Genomic DNA, 16,473 nt, shown 5'->3' on the forward strand with positions numbered 1-16,473 from the left:
AGCATCTCCACTCGTCCCCCCGACGAGGTCCCCGAGCGACGTTTTCCGTCCGGACGGCGAAGTCGGCCCGTCCGCGCCCCCGGTTCCTCGTTTCGTCCGGATTTGGCCCTTAATCCATCCGGCGAGCCACGCCACCCCGGCCCCCGGGGCGCGCTCGGGGACTCCGGACGAAAGATTTTGGCGCGAAACGGCGTGTGGACCCGTGTAGTCGGCGGCCGGAAAACCAAATCCTGTCGATTTTCCCTCCAATTTGCTTGCATATCCCATTCCCTCCAATTTGCTTGCATATCCCCATTCTCTCCCGCTGAAATCCCCTAATCTCCTCGTCTTCCGGCTCCAGTTCCTGGCGGCGTCTTCTCGTCCACCACCGCTCTCCTCCTCGTCTTCTCGTCCACCACAATGCCGCCGAAGGCGCCGGCGAGGAAGATGCGGGCGAAGAAGACGAAGCCGCCGGGCATGTCGAGCAGCCGAGTGGGCGGCGGACGAGCAACGGCGCGACGTGGAAACAAGCGCCCAGGGCGGAGAGGGTGAAAGAGCCGCCGCCAAGAGGTCGGCGGAGGCGGCCCAGGAGGAACAAGCGAGGCTGATCGGCATGGCCTATAGCGGCGGCATGTTCCCGGCCAATGGCCGACGCAAGGTACAACAAGTTCCCCGTCTTCCTTCTCGCCTTCGTCTGTACTCGCCGTCGCCGACTGCCGTGTTCGAAGAGGGCGCCTACGTCCAACCGTCCAAGCCCACACCGTCGCCGCCCGAGGTTGACGTCGGCGGCGGCGGCCTGTTCGAGGGCACCTCGCCGGCCCTGCGACGAGGGCCGCTCACGTTTGGTGCGATGGCGGCGCCGAACGAAGAGGAGATCCACGAGATGATCACCTCCGGCACCACGCCGCCGCTGCGAGCCCGGGGTTCTTCATGACCGCCGCCGCTGCGTGCCCGGGGTTCTTCACGCAAGAGGAGACGAGGGCGACGGCAGCTGTGGCGGCGCGCAACGAGCATCGGGAGGATGTTGCCGACGGAAGCCACGCCGACGGAAGCCAAGCCGTCGAAGAAGAAGGCGAGGAAGAAGAAGAGCCAACTCAATCCGCCGCCAACCTGTCGAAGGGGAAGAAGAAGAGGACGAAGGACTCGCCGCCTGCCGAACCGCGTATCAAATGGACGCCGAAGGAAGAGGAGTGCCTCGCCGAAGCTTGGATGACCGTGTCCACGAACGGCATAATCGGGGCCAATCAGTCGTTCGACACATATTGGCTTCGAGTGAAGCAGGCGTACGAGGAGCGCAAACTCGTCGATCCCTACTTCAAGAAGACGAACATGAACGTGTTCCGGGGAGACAAGGCAATGGCCACCCATTGGGGGCTCATGCAGACGGCGTGCAGCAAATGGCACGGCATACAGGAGGAGTGCGAGAAACGGCCGATCAGCGGCCACGACTTGGAGCAAAAGGTATGGTCCGTCGACCACTGCATCACAGAGGTACATCGTCGTTAGCTGACCCGTATCGCCGTGTTCTTTTTCCCCGGCTGCGCCGAGCTTTGGACATATACACGGACGACACCGGCCTGCGGTTTAAGTTCCTCAACGTCTACGCCCGCCTCGAGAACTGCGAGAAGTGGAAGGAAGTCCGCACGACCCTCTCGAAGAGCAAGACCGAGCGAGTACAACCCCGACGCTCCGGCGGCAAGCGCGGCGGAAGGGCGCCACGAACTCGGCCGAGAAGAAGCTCAAAGAGCTCAAAAGACGGGCAATCCCGCCGACGGGATGCGGGCGTCGATCGACAAGTGCTGGGCCGACTTGAGGACGCACGCCGACGGGAGGAACGACAAGTTCGACGGCAGGTGGCGGGAGATGCTCGCCAACCAAGGCGTCCCGGATCGCCTCTGCGAAGGCGACGGCGGCGAAGAAGAGAAACACAGACTTGGCGTTCCTCATGGGCGGCGGCGACATGGAACTCATGGACGAGGAGACGAGGAATTGGTACCAGGGCCACCGCAACGACATCCTCCGAGCCACTCCGGCCAGTCCTTCGTCGTCTCCGTCGGCTCCTACCTCGTCTGCCTCACCATCTACCTCGTCGACTGCGGCTGCTTCGACGTCCACTGCCGCTGGTTCATCATCCGCCGCCGCAGCCGCTTCGGCCACGACGTGTGAGAAGCCGGTCCGTCGGACGAGCCGTGCCGGCCGGGACTGGCAACGAGCCTGTTTCCGTGTAATTTCCCTCCGATCGCCGATCTGTGGCTGATCCTTTTGCTCCTTTTGCCGATCATCTGGCCGTACTTGTAGCGCGGGACGGCGGTTTGTTTGAATTTAAACTCTATCCGCCGAACTCCGGGTGGACGACTGGAAATACGGTACTCCCCACGCCTTAATTTCGTCCAATCCGGAGGTAGTTTCGTCCGGATTTGGGCGTGGGGAGCCCAAACGAGTGGGGATGCTCTAACTATGAGCTGCCGTCTTTTGGCCCAAAACTTAAAAGAAAAAAAAGATCATATTTAGACGTTCGAGAGCTTGGAAATAATAACTCAAGCTCCTGCCCGTACAGATGCAGATAAACTTTTTGAACCCGACTTAGGGCAGCCACAACTTGTAAATGGCCAAATATGTCAGAACACTCGGGTTAGCATCGCGGTGAAATATGGCTATGACTCCACAACATGGCCATTGCTAAATATGTTAATAACATAGTGTTGTTCATTTCCATAAGATAAACAGATTCTCTTACGACTATTAAAAATCGAACTTCTCTGGACTAGTCCTGAGGATTATGATAGGTTGGCGGACTTCTCGTAAAACATAATTAATGGGGGCAAAATGCCACCAAAAGAAGAAATGAGCTTATTTACTTTGAGCGTGAACCACCATGTTAATTACACAATTGCCCATTTCCATAAGAACTTCATATTCTTATACAAAATATAATATGTATGTCACACAAATTAAACTATTGGAAACTTCTTTTGAATATGATTCCAATGGTGTAATATTTGTGGCATATTTATAACATTTTGTTGATCAAATTTGTAGTCAAAGTTTTATCTCGAATTGTGTAACACCCATTTAAACCCGTATAGACGTAGTAATTATTATGACTTTACTCCTTTCACTGAAATGTGTGCCCACTGCCTAGTACCTCCGACCCCATCTAGCTTCTTTTATAGTTTTCCGCTTACCTCACGTGTCCGGTCGTGTACGCAAGCCGGTTCAACATCACAGCACGGCGGCGTCTACTCTTTCTACTTCCTAGAAGATGGCGGCGCTCGACTTCGATCGAGGCGACCGGCGGCATCAATTGATGTAAGTTCTCGGAAACCATAGCTTTGTATAAACTATTTATGTATATTAAGGAGTACTCCATATCGACGTGAGGATTAACACGGTTTCTTAGAGTCGTATAGTATATATGTAAGCTAAGTACTATAGTTAAAACCGCCATATTTTTGCCGCTGTATATATCACATGCAGTTTGAATCGGTGCAAGATCTAGCCTATGAATTATATTTAGTTTGATTTTGGAATATATATGTATATATATGTGTGTGTATATATATTTATTTATTAGCTTAGCCCGATCAAATTAATATCTTTGTTACTCTCTCTGATTCACTAATATAAGATGTTTTAGCTTTTAGTAGTATAGTAGATTCATCTATTTTGATATGTATGTAGGGTATTTTTAGTGTGTAGATTCACTCACTATATATAGTGTGTATCTACGGAGTAGTTCATTTTGAAACGTCTAAAACGTCTTATAGCTCCTCAGTCCACGAAAATTGTCTGAAATTTGTCAAGCTTCAGATGTACCTAGACACTAAATAACATCCATATATATACATCCAAATTTTCACAAACTTTAGACAAATTCCATGAGAGGGATGGAGTATTAATGAATAGAGGGAGCAGATCATTTTTTTCCGGTGATTATGATCGATTATGCCCGACTGGATTGAATATCTCTAGGAGTTATATCCATGCGTGTTTTATTTTTGCAGTGCCCATCGGATAAAAGGTTGAAGCTTGTGGATGGATCACGAACGAATTTGCTTCCACGGGCGGTTTGTCATGGGAAGAATCATGCATATGCAAATGCTTTTGCTGGTAGCAAAGGGAAGGCGGCACAGAGGGTTAGCCATATTATCAATGTGTCAAAGACTCCTTAAGTTTGCAAAGGTGCTAGCCCATGATTGTTTGGACAAAATTTTGATCACTGAAGCCTTCCTACAATCCCTTGGTACTGCATTGGCTACCAGTTGTGCGATGACTCTCAAGATTAATGGTGGGTGTTCTTGGATTGTCATGATGAAGACCCTAGGTGATGGCCAGGCTAGGGGCCACCAGCAGTGCCGTCCCGGGGCTGGAATAAACCTTTAAACTTGGCAATCTTTTCTATTTTTTGGGGGGGGTCGATACCGACGAGGATAAACAACTATTATTTCTGCATCACTTAGCACATAGTTAAAATATCGCCGGTGTTGTCGCCAAACACACAAAACCCTAGAGATCATGAAATGTCCTTTCAGAAGCTCTGTTGCGATAGCTTTGCGCTTCAGCTCGGCGAAGCGACGAAGTGGCTGCCTAACCGGTCATGCACCGAGATCGAGATTGAGTGCATGCTCGGCGAGTTCCCTGGGAACACCTAGCATATCCGCTGAACACCAGGCGAAAATGTCTCAGCGCTCACGAAGGAATTCGACAATCGGGCTTTTCTATGTGGAGTTGAGGTTAGTCGCGCCGAATGTTATTTTCTTCGGGTCGTTGGGGTGAATATGAATCTCTCGCGTGTCCTTGGCAGAGTCGATAGCTTGATTGGGCAAGGATTGACCTGCCACTGGAACCACATCATGATTCGTGGAGTCCTTGAGTTGAGCATACTCGGCTGCCATCCCGAAAGACTCGGAGAGCTTATTGAATCCGCGGTCGCACTTATCGGAACGTTCAAAACTTCCTCTTACTGTGATGATTCCATTAGGTCATGTATCTTCAACGATAGGTCTCCCCAAAATTGCATTGGGCTTTCTATTTTCATGCCATCGGGTTCTTAGTTGTACTCAGTTTTCCTCGCCTCGTTAGTTTTTCCTCAGTTTTCCCCTCCCTCTAGTTTGAAACCCCTCGCAGACGCTGGAACGGCAGGTTGCCGTCTGGTCAGAGGGCTTGACCGTTAATCTGACGGGTGGGGCTGCACAGGGGCAGTTCCTCCCTGACCGTCTCGTGCTGACGGGTAGGGTTAGGAGACACGTCGGAGCAGCCATCCATCTATCGCTGACGTGTGGGCCATTTTATTTCCTAATTGTATATGTGATGCTGCAAATGACAAATGGGGACGCTCTATAGGGCTGTCGCAGCCAATGACCACCGGGGTCGTGTATTTTTCAGGAAAAGACATATATTGCCGCTCTGTGGGCTGCCGCGGCCAATGACCAGTGGGGTCGTGTATTTTTCAGGAAAAGACATATATTGCCGCTATGTGGGGCTGCCGCAGCCAATGACTAGTGCGGTTGTCTATTTATTTAGAGAAAATCATATATCTCCACGGGCAGCCCCCAAATAGTATTTTGAAATTTAAAATTTGGGGATACTGCTCCCACACCGGTGCCCACCATACATCAGCCGCGATAGATTTTGAAATTTAAAATGATATTTAAAAACCCAAATTCATACGAAATTTATACAAAAGTAGCTCGAATTTAAACTTAACTAAAACTTAAACACCCTAAACTTAATCCTGATCTACTGGTCGTCGGTTGGGGCGCCCTGCCTCATAGTTGTTTTTCGCCATTGCCGCCTACGTTCGTGCCCGCTTCTCCTCCCTTGCTTCGCGCATCTGGCGGTGGAGCATGGCGGTCGGCGTCGCAGGGGCTTGCCGGCAGCGCTGTCCCCGCGCTTCCAGCCTTTCCCGAGAAGCTTCGACTCGGCGCGGCTCGCGTGCTGGCGGGCGAATGCCTCGTAGTGGCGATGAGCGTTGAGCTCTGGGAGATTCTGTCGCTCCGCCTCAATGAGGCGCCGTCGCGCCTCCTCTGTGGCCGCTCGCTGACGCGAGATCTTGAGGACGTGCTCGAGATTCGCGTCGTTGATGAACTCGTGCTGCTCCTCCTTCAACCGCTGGTATCGTTGCGCGTTCAGCGATGCGAGATTCGCCGCCTGCTCCGGGTGGGCGGGGGCCTGCGGCGGCTCGCTCGACTGCGCTGCCTCGTCCGCCGCATCTGCTTCCGCGTATGCGACGTAGGCATCGTGCCACGCCGCGAACCGTGGGTCCTCGTCCTCGTCGGAGCTGTACTCCGCGTCGGCATGCGGATCCGGCTCTGGCTGCGGCTGCGGTGGTGGTGGAGGCAGCGCGTGGCCGTTGAGGCCAAGCATCGAGTAGGTGGTCTTCAGATGGCGTGGCATTTTGATGTGGAGAGGAAAGAATGGAGCGGTGGTGGTGGAGATGAGAGGAGAGAATGGATCAATTGGTAGTGACCGATGCGAACCGTCGCGTCCTCTCGCTGACAAGGCGCCCCCACCAGCTATATAGTACTCCCTCCGTCCATAAATAGATGCCTAGATACATTCAAATTTAGATAAATTTTTGGCATCTATTTATGGACAGAGGTAGTACTGTATTTTGGTGTGGCTGTAACCACTGTATTTTGGCGTACAATTTTCTAGTTGTGCTATAATTTTAGCATGCATGAACATCTTATAAAAGTGAAGGGATCCCAAAAGTGAAAGTATGTACCAGCCTCTCGGATTAAATACATATCAATATTCCCAATCAAGTTGGGATAGAATTCAAATCATACATACATATGTACATGGACACATCGAGAAAGTGGAGAAGCTTTTTTTGAGACGGGGGTAGTAATTCGAACAAATTTATCATTATTTATCCCAATTTGCGGCGTCGAACACGGCCGTGCAGCGACGGGCTGGATCTACGGCTTCGCAACCACTCTTGGCACCAGCGGCGTATTGGTGTACTTCATCAGCGACGGATCTAAGGAGGGCGATACGCCGCAGTGATGTTGTAGGCGATGGCTTCAATGTTCTTTGGCATCGATGACCACTGTCGGCACGGTCGCCGTCTTGGTGTTCTTTATCAGCAACGGATCTAAGGAGGGAAACGAAAGTGAGACATCGGCAGGCTCCGACATTGAAGGCTGGATCTGCGCCGTTGCAATGATGTTGTAAGCGATGGCTTCAATGTTGTTGGCATCGATGACCACTGTCGGCACGGCAGCCGTCTTGGTGTTCTTCATCAGCGCCGAATCTGAGGAGGGATGGATCGGCGGATTCGCAGCGCGGTTGTAGACGATGGCTTCAATCGTCTTGGCATCGGTTCACACGGCCGCCATCGAAGCGATGTTGTAGGCGATGTCTTCAATGTTCTTGGCATCGATGACCGCTATCGGCACGGCCGTCGTCTTGGTGTTCTTCATCAGCAACAGATCTGAAAAGAGAAACGAAAGTGAGACAGAGAGACATTTCAAATATTTCTGAGGGTTAGATCCTCACCGGCACTCTTAGAGCGCCACCGCACGCACGTTGTAGATCCGCTCCACCGCACGCATGTTGCAGATCCGCGCCGCCGCGCCCGCCAGAGTAAGAAAGGAAATAGGAGAGAGGAAGATGCGATAGGACTATGCGACTGCCAGGGTTGGTAGGTATGTGCTCTTCTCTTCTCTCCGTATGCGTCCATCGAGGTAGAGATAGATATACAGGCTGTCCGATCATAAATGATCCAATGGTGCAAGCGTACGTTGAGCTATCAACCAACCAAGATCCGTGTGACATACATCTCGACCAATCAGAGATCAGCCAGTGAGTACAAGTGAGGAAAACTGAGTAGAACTAAGAGGGGAAAAGGTGAGGAAATGTTTATCAGAAGGGCAAAACTGAGTAGGACTGAGTAAAACAAGTGGACCCGCAGGGGAAAACTGAGTAAAACTAAGTAAAACAGGGGCACCCAAATAATAAAGGGAGTAAGGGAAATTGAAGCTTTTAGCATAAAAATTGTTAGATTGTGTTATTTGAACAATATATTACATTTTGGCGGACGTGATATTATTTGCAATTCAAAGATACACAAGTGTGACGAATTTGGACTCATTTGGACAAAGTTTGTAAGCATAGTTGGTATTTGGAGGTGTGTTGAGTAGAAAGCCCTGCATCTTCATAGCTAGTAGCTCATGGACTAGGAAGTGGTTTTGGGAAAAACTTCATATCTCCATATTTCTTTTTTCATTATTATTTCTCTAGGTTGTAGGTAACATAACAAGACTCCATGGGAAGGTTTCACCATGTTTTGAATTATTTTAAACTAAACTAAACCTAAAACTATATTTTTTGAGTTTAGTCACTTAGAAAATGATAAATGTGGCTTAAGCTATGAACTTATTCGAGGTGCATGACCATAGAAAACTTGCAATAACACATACATTATTGTGATTATTCAACATACAAAGGGATCCCCAATACAAATTGTTCATACAAAGGGATCCCCAATACAAATTGTTCATACAAAGGGATCCCCAATACAAATTTTTCATACAAATTCAAATTAATTCTTCATAAAAATTCAAATTAATTGTTCAAATCCTTCTGTTCCTTCTGGTGTGACTCGCTGGGGCCACCACCTTACTCCGGGTAACCCTACCAGGGATATTACCGGTGTCTACCTTCCGTTTGCCCTCTTTCTTGTTCTTCTTCTTCTCTTCGGGTTGTGCGAAGACAACCATATCATACGAAGCTTGTGCTATTTCTTCTAATGAATTTTCTTCCCTTGCTTGTACAATCTGCTCTTCCAACTATTCTCTCGTCTGGCGCTCCAGTTCTTCACCGGCCTCTCGATCCATCTGTTCCCTCTGTTCTCGATCCATCGGTTCAAGCGTCTCTCAATCCATATGTTCCTTCTGGTCTTGAACCATCGGTTCAAGCAGCTCTCGATCCATCGGTTCAAGCAGCTCTTCATCCATCGGTTCAAGCAGCTCCCGATCAATCTCCTCATGTTGAATCGCTGCTTCAATCTCCTCATGTTAAATTGCTGCTGCAATCTCCTCATGTTGAATTTCTGCTTCATTCTCCTCTGCATTTGCTGCTCCCGCCTGATCTTCCATTCCAAAACCTGGGTCAACTTTATTTTTACAAAGCCTAGCAATGTGTTCAGGTATTCCACAACGCTTTCACTTATGTTTTCGCTAGCTTTGTTTTCTCCTCTGGCGCTCCCCCTCGAGGTGGACAACTGTGGCGATCGAGTTCTTCTTTATCTGAAACATAATGATAAGGGATGTCAGTAACAGTTAACAAATTTTACACAGTGATCTAAAATACACAACTAGTTGGCATAGTACCTGAACCAGGGTGCTTCTGAGCATTGTGGATGCATGCAGCCTCCACCTACACCTCTTGTATGTGCATTTAACTGTGAACCTACCTGGCTCACTTTTAATAACCCCATAATCATTCTTGGAGAGAATGCAATATGTAGTAAGTGCATTATGGCAGTCCATCATCGTTTGAAATTCGGTGCCTTCTGCAAGCTGAGGATCCGCCCTGTTCCACTCAATTGTTGGTAAATCAGCACCTTCGTAATCGGCTAAAACGAGGTTGTCATTGTTCTCAGCCTTCTCTTCATCATCAGTGTCATCAAATCTGGCACCTTGTGCAATATCTTCCATGTATTGATCCTCCATTGCACGCTTCTTGCATCGATCTACCAATTCAGGAAACATCAAGTCATCCTCATCATCTTGAGGAGACTGATTCTCAATATCTGCATCGTCCTCCACATCGACCGCATGAACGATCTGGCTACCACTAGCATTGGGGACATATGGTGCTGATGTGGACCTACAAGGAGCGCGGCGGCGCACACTATTAGCAGAGGGAGCTACAGTAGAAAGACATGATGCCTGACCATCTGATTATGCCCCAACACCTGATGATGCCTAGACCCTATCCACATGGATACGAATTTTACCAAGACGGCAAGAAGCATTCAAAGCAAAAATAATTCCCAGATCCTCGTCGGAAATTAGTGGAACATTTCTGTTGGGATTCGTAGCATAGAAAACAAAAAAAAAACCTACCGCAAGAACGAATAACAAGCCAAGATCTAATCTAGTAGATGATAGCAACGAGATGTATGTGAGCCTAACCCTCGAAGATTCCAAAGCCTACGAGATTAGATCTCGTGGTTGATGTAGTCGATCACTTGCCGCTTTCAAAAGCGAGTAGAAGATCTTGACGGTGCCACAGTCGGGAAGCAACTCCGTACTCGGTCACACGTTCGGTGTTGATGACGATGTCCTTCTCCCCGTTCCAGCGGGAAGCGGATGTAGTAGTTCCTCCTCGGAATCTCGCCAGCACGACGGCGTGGTGACGGTGGTGGTGGAGATCTCCGGCAGGGCTTCGCCGTAAGCGTTGCGGGAGAAGAAGGAGGATGGAGTAGCTAGGGTTTGGGAGAGAGGGGGTCTTGGGGCACCGGCCAGGGAGCCCCTTGGTGGTGCGGCAAAGTGGTGTAGCCAGCCCTCTCCCTCTCCCTCTCTTTATATAGGTGGAACCCCAAGGGTTTGCCCAAAATCCGAATAAGAGTCCAACTCAAAAACTTCCATATGGGTGAAACCTAGGGGAAGTGGGATTGCTCCCTCTCAAATAGCTTGATGTCTACTCACGCTTCTTTTCCTGTAGACAGTGTTGGGCCTCCAAGAGCAGAGGTTTGTAGAACAGCAGCAAGTTTTCCCTTAAGTGGATCACCCAAGGTTTATCAAACTCAGGGAGGAAGAGGTCAAAGATATCCCTCTCAAGCAACCACTGCGATCACAATGCAAGAAGTCTCTTGTGTCCCCAACACACCCAATACACTTGTCAGATGTATAGGTGCACTAGTTCGGCGAAGAGATAGTGAGATGCAAATGATATGGATGAATATGAGTGGCAATAGCAATCTGAATAAAATATGGCAGCGAGTAAACATGCAACGGAACAGTAAACAAACGGAGATTCGATGTTTGGAAACAAGGCCTAGGGATCCTACTTTCACTAGTGGAAACTCTCAACATTGATCACATAATAAAACCACTCTACACTCTCTTGTTGGATGATGAACACCATTAATTGTGTAGGGCTACAAGAGCACCTCAATGCCGGAGTTAACAAGCTCCACAACATTCGATATTCATATTTAAATAACCTTAGAGTGCATGATAGATCAACACAATTATACCAAGTACTAACATAGCATGCACACTTGTCACCATCAAGCTATGAAAGGAGGAATAAATCACATCAATACCATCATAGTAATAGTTAACTTCATAATCTACAAGAGATCACAATCATAGCATATACCAAGTACTTCATGATGCACACACTGTCACAATTACATCATGGAGAAGGAATAAACTACTTTAATAACATCACTAGAGTAGCACATAGATGATATTCAACTAGATCACAAAGAGAGAGATGAACCACATAGCTACAGCAGAGCCCTCGGCCTCGGGGGAGAATTACTCCCTCCTCATCATGGAGACAGCGATGGCGGTGAAGATGGCGGTGGAGATGGCGGTGGAGATGCGTTCTGGGGGCAATTCCCCGTCCCGGCAGGGTGCCGGAACAGAGACTTCTGTCCCCCGAATTGGAGTTTCGCGATGGCGGTGGCTCTGGAAGGTTTTCTGGAGTTTCGTCAATCGGTGTCGATGTTTTAGGTCAGGAGGCAACTTATAGGCGAAGAGGCGGAGTCGGAGGGGCCACGGGGCCTCCCCACACTAGGGGGCGGCCCCCCTGGGCCACGCCGCCCACACGTGTGGGGCCCCCAGGGCTCCCCTCTGGTCCCCCTTTGACTTTCTGGAAGGTTCCGAGAAAAATAAGATGTTGGGCATTGATTTCGTCCGATTCCGAGAATATTTCCTTTGTAGGATTTCTGAAACCAAAAACAGCAGAAAACAGCAACTGGCACTTCGGCATCTCGTCAATAGGTCAGTTCCGGAAAACGCATAAAATCACCATAAAGTGTGAACAAAACATGTAGGTATTGTCATAAAACAAGCATGGAACATCAGAAATTATAGATACGTTGGAGACGTATCAGCATCCCCAAGCTTAGTTCCTACTCGTCCTCGAGTAGGTAAACGATAAAAGAATAATTTCTGAAGTGACATGCTACCAACATAATCTTGATCATACTATTGTAAATCATATGAGATGAATAAAGTGATTCAAAGCAATGGTAAAGACAATGATTAAACAACTGAATCATATAGCAACGACTTTTCATGAATAGTACTTTCAAGACAAGCATCAATAAGTCTTGCATAAGAGTTAACTCATAAAGCAATAAATTCAAAGTAAAGGCATTGAAGCAACACAAAGGAAGATTAAGTTTCAGCGGTTGCTTTCAACTTGTAACATGTATATCTCATGGATAGTTATCAATGCAAAGTAATATAATAAGTGCAATATGCAAGTATGTAGGAATCAATGCACAATTAACACAAGTGTTTGCTTCTAAGACAGAAGGAAATAGGTAAACTGGCTCGACATAAAAGTAGAAGAATGGCCCTTCGCACAGGGAAGCATGGATTGTTATATTTGTGCTAGAGCTTTTATTTTGAAAACAAGAAACAATTTTGTCAACGGTGGTAATAAAGCATATGTATTATATAAATTATATCCTACAAGTTGCAAGCCTCATGCATAGTATACCAATAGTGCCCGCACCTTGTCCTAATTAGCTCGGATTACCTGGATTATCATTGCAATACATATGTTTTAACCAAGTATCACAAAGGGGTACCTCTATGCCGCCTGTACAAAGGTCTAAGGAGAAAGCTCGCATTGGATTTCTCGCTTTTGATTATTCTCAACTTAGACATCCATACCGGGACAACATAGACAACGGATAATGGACTCCTCTTTTATGCATAAGCATTCAACAAAAAATAATATTCTCATAAGAGATTGAGGATTGTTGTCCAAAACTGAAACTTCCACCATGGATCATGGCTTTAGTTAGCGGCCCAATGTTATTCTCTAACAATATGCATGCTCTAACCATTCAACTCATGGTAAATCGCCCTTACTTCAGACAAGACGAACATGCATAGCAACTCACATGATATTCAACAAGCAACATATTGCAACTTATAAGAGATAAGATACATAAGTACATATTCAATACCACAATAGTTTTTAGGCTATTTGTCCCATGAGCTATATATTGCAAAGATAAAGAATAGAAATTTAAAGGTGGCACTCAAGCAATTTACTTTGGAATGGCGGAGAAATACCATGTAGTAGGTAGGTATGGTGGACACAAGTGGCATAGCGTTTGGCTCAAGGATTTTGGATGCATGAGAAGTATTCCCTCTCAATACAAGGCTTAGGATAGCAAGGCTATTTGAAGCAATCACAAGTATGAACCGGTACAGCAAAACTCACATAAAAGACATATTGCAAGCATTATAAGACTCTACACCGTCTTCCTTGTTGTTCGACCCTTACTAGAAGATATCTAGACCTTAGAGGGACCAATCATGCAAACCAAATTTTAGCAAGCTCTATGTATTTCTTCACTAATAGGTGCAAAGTATATGATGCAAGAGCTTAAACATGAGCACAACAATTGCCAAGTATCACATTATTCAAGACATTATACCATTTACCACATGTAGCATTTCCCGTTTCCAACCATATAACAATTAACGAAGCAGTTTCAACCTTCGCCATGAACATTAAAAGTAAAGCTAAGAACACTAGTGTTCATATGAACGAGCGGAGCGTGTCTCTCTCCCACACAATGAATGCTAGGATCCAATTTATTCAAACAAAAACAAAAACAAGAACATAAAGATGCTCCAAGTAAAGCACATAAGATGTGACGGAATAAAAATATAGTTTCAAGAGAAGTGACCTGATAATTTTGTCGATGAAGAAGGGGATGCCTTGGGCATCCCCAAGCTTAGATGTTTGAGTCTTCTTGAATATGCAGGGATGAACCACCGGGGGCATCCCCAAGCTTAGAGCTTTCACTCTCCTTGATCATATTGTATCATCCTCCTCTCTTGACCCTTAAAAACTTCCTCCACACCAAACTCAAAACAACTCATTAGAGGGTTAGTGCATAATAAAAATTCACATGTTCAGAGGTGACACAATCATTCTTAACACTTCTGGACATTGCACAAAGCTACTGGAAGTTAATGGAACAAAGAAATCCATCCAACACAGCAAAAGAGGCAATGCGAAATAAAAGGCAGAATCTGTCAAAACAGAACAGTCCGTAAAGAAGAACTTTTTAGAGGCACCAGACTTGCTCAAATGAAAATGCTCAAATTTAATGAAAGTTGCGTACATATCTGAGGATCACTCATGTAAATTGGCAGATTTTTCTGAGTTACCTACAGAGAATACTGCCCAAATTCGTGACAGATAGAAATATGTTTCTGCGCAGTAATCCAAATCTAGTATCAACCTTACTATCAAAGACTTTACTTGGCACAACAATGCAATAAAATAAAGATAAGGAGAGGTTGCTACAGTAGTAACAACTTCCAAGACTCAAATATAAAACAAAATTTCTGTAGTAAAATAAAACATGGATTATCTCCCAAGAAGTGCTTTCTTTATAGCCATTAAGATGGGCTCAGCAGTTTTAATGATGCACTCTCAAGAAATAGTAGTTGAAGCAAAGGAGAGCATCAAAAGGCAAGTATGAAACAAATTTAAGCCTAACCCACTTCCTATGAAAAGGAATCTTGTACACAAATGAATTCATGAAGAACAAAGTGACAAGCATAGGAAGACAACACAAGTGCAACTTCAAGATTCTCAACATAAAGAGGGGAAACTTAATATTATTAAGATGCATATAACCATGTTTCCCTCTCTCATAATAACTTTCAGTAGCATCATTGATGAAATCCACAATATAACCATCACTTAAAACATTCTTATCATGGTTCATATGCATAAAAGTATCATTAATTTTGGCATAGGAAGAGTTCTTCTCATTAATAGTAATTGGAGCAAGATTATTATCAAAAATTTGAACATGGTAAATGAGTTGCATATTAAGGGAATTGTTTTTGGAAATCCAATCATAACTATGACAAGTTTCATAAGGATAGTTATAACCTATATCATAGCATTCTTTATAATAATTATCAAAGATTGGAGGCATAGTGTCATCATAAGGAATAGAATAGTTATCCTCCACAGTATGTTCATCTGCAACCTTATCATCATTGTTACTAGAAGGAGATGTATCAAACATATAATGATCAGTCGCAAAAGGATTTTCAAACACCTCATCCCCAAGCTTAGAGCTTTCTATATCATTATGGGAGGAAGCATGGATAGTACCGATACTATGGCAATTATTAACATCATCATTTTCAGAATTAGTTTCCCAGAGATTTGCAATATCAAAAGTAGTGTGCTCTTTCAAATCATGATCACTAATGTATGTAAAGGGCATAGGAAGATCATTGTATTCAGAGTCATTATCATAATAATCATTAGGAGCAACATACTTACGGTTACCTATCGTTATCTCTTTCTCTTTATTCCCCTTCTTCTTCTTCTTCTTCTTCTTCGTTCCCTTCTTCTTCTTCTTCTCTTCCTTCTCCTCGTTCCCTTCTTTAGGAGGAAGAGGCATGAAGGGAGGCTTCTCCACATAACCTGACTTATTTCCAGAAAAAATAGAAGAAACTTGGGAGGATTCCACCTTTTCATTAATAAGTTCAAAACACACGGCGGTCCTATCATATTTTGGCAAAGTGTCATCTTCTAAAATATTTTGTATGTAAGTATTTGTATGGAAATTATCAATGCAATAAGAAAAACACCCATGCAGGACATCATCAATATCAAGATCACTCATACGTAACAAAGAAATTTTTCTTGATAACTCTTCACACCACAAAAATAAAGTAAGTTCATCATGCTGATTAGGAGTAATTTCATCATCACAATACAAATTTGCAGCACTCATGGGGTTCAAATTATCATTGGAGGAGCATTGAAAATTAAAATGACCCACTCTATGGCAAACTTCACAAATAAAAGGATAGAGGGCACAAACTTTTTTACCAAGATCATAAAGAGCCCTAAACCACTTTCTAGTTTTTTCATTCATATGATGGATACAATATTCATCTTCGATTTGATTAATTCCACAGGGTCTATGCATTCCACAAAAATTAACATGCTTATAGGAAATAGCATTCTTAGGAGTTTGAGCATGTTTATTGCAATCATTAACAACAATTTCATCCTTCATGCAAGCCTCTTTAAAAGGTTCATGATACTTATCAAAATTCTTCCTAGGCAATTCAAAATGAGAGGCAAAAGCTTTATAAAGATTTGCAGCAACTTGAGAGTCAAGACCACAGATAGCACTCATATTTCGAAATTTACCAGTATCCATAAAAGTTTCAATGCATTCATAATCATAATTTATACCTGACTCTTTACCTTTGTCGTTCTCCCAATCTTCAGCATTCT

This window comes from Lolium rigidum, chromosome 2 (assembly GCF_022539505.1).
Source record: "Lolium rigidum isolate FL_2022 chromosome 2, APGP_CSIRO_Lrig_0.1, whole genome shotgun sequence".
Taxonomy (NCBI): domain Eukaryota; kingdom Viridiplantae; phylum Streptophyta; class Magnoliopsida; order Poales; family Poaceae; genus Lolium; species Lolium rigidum.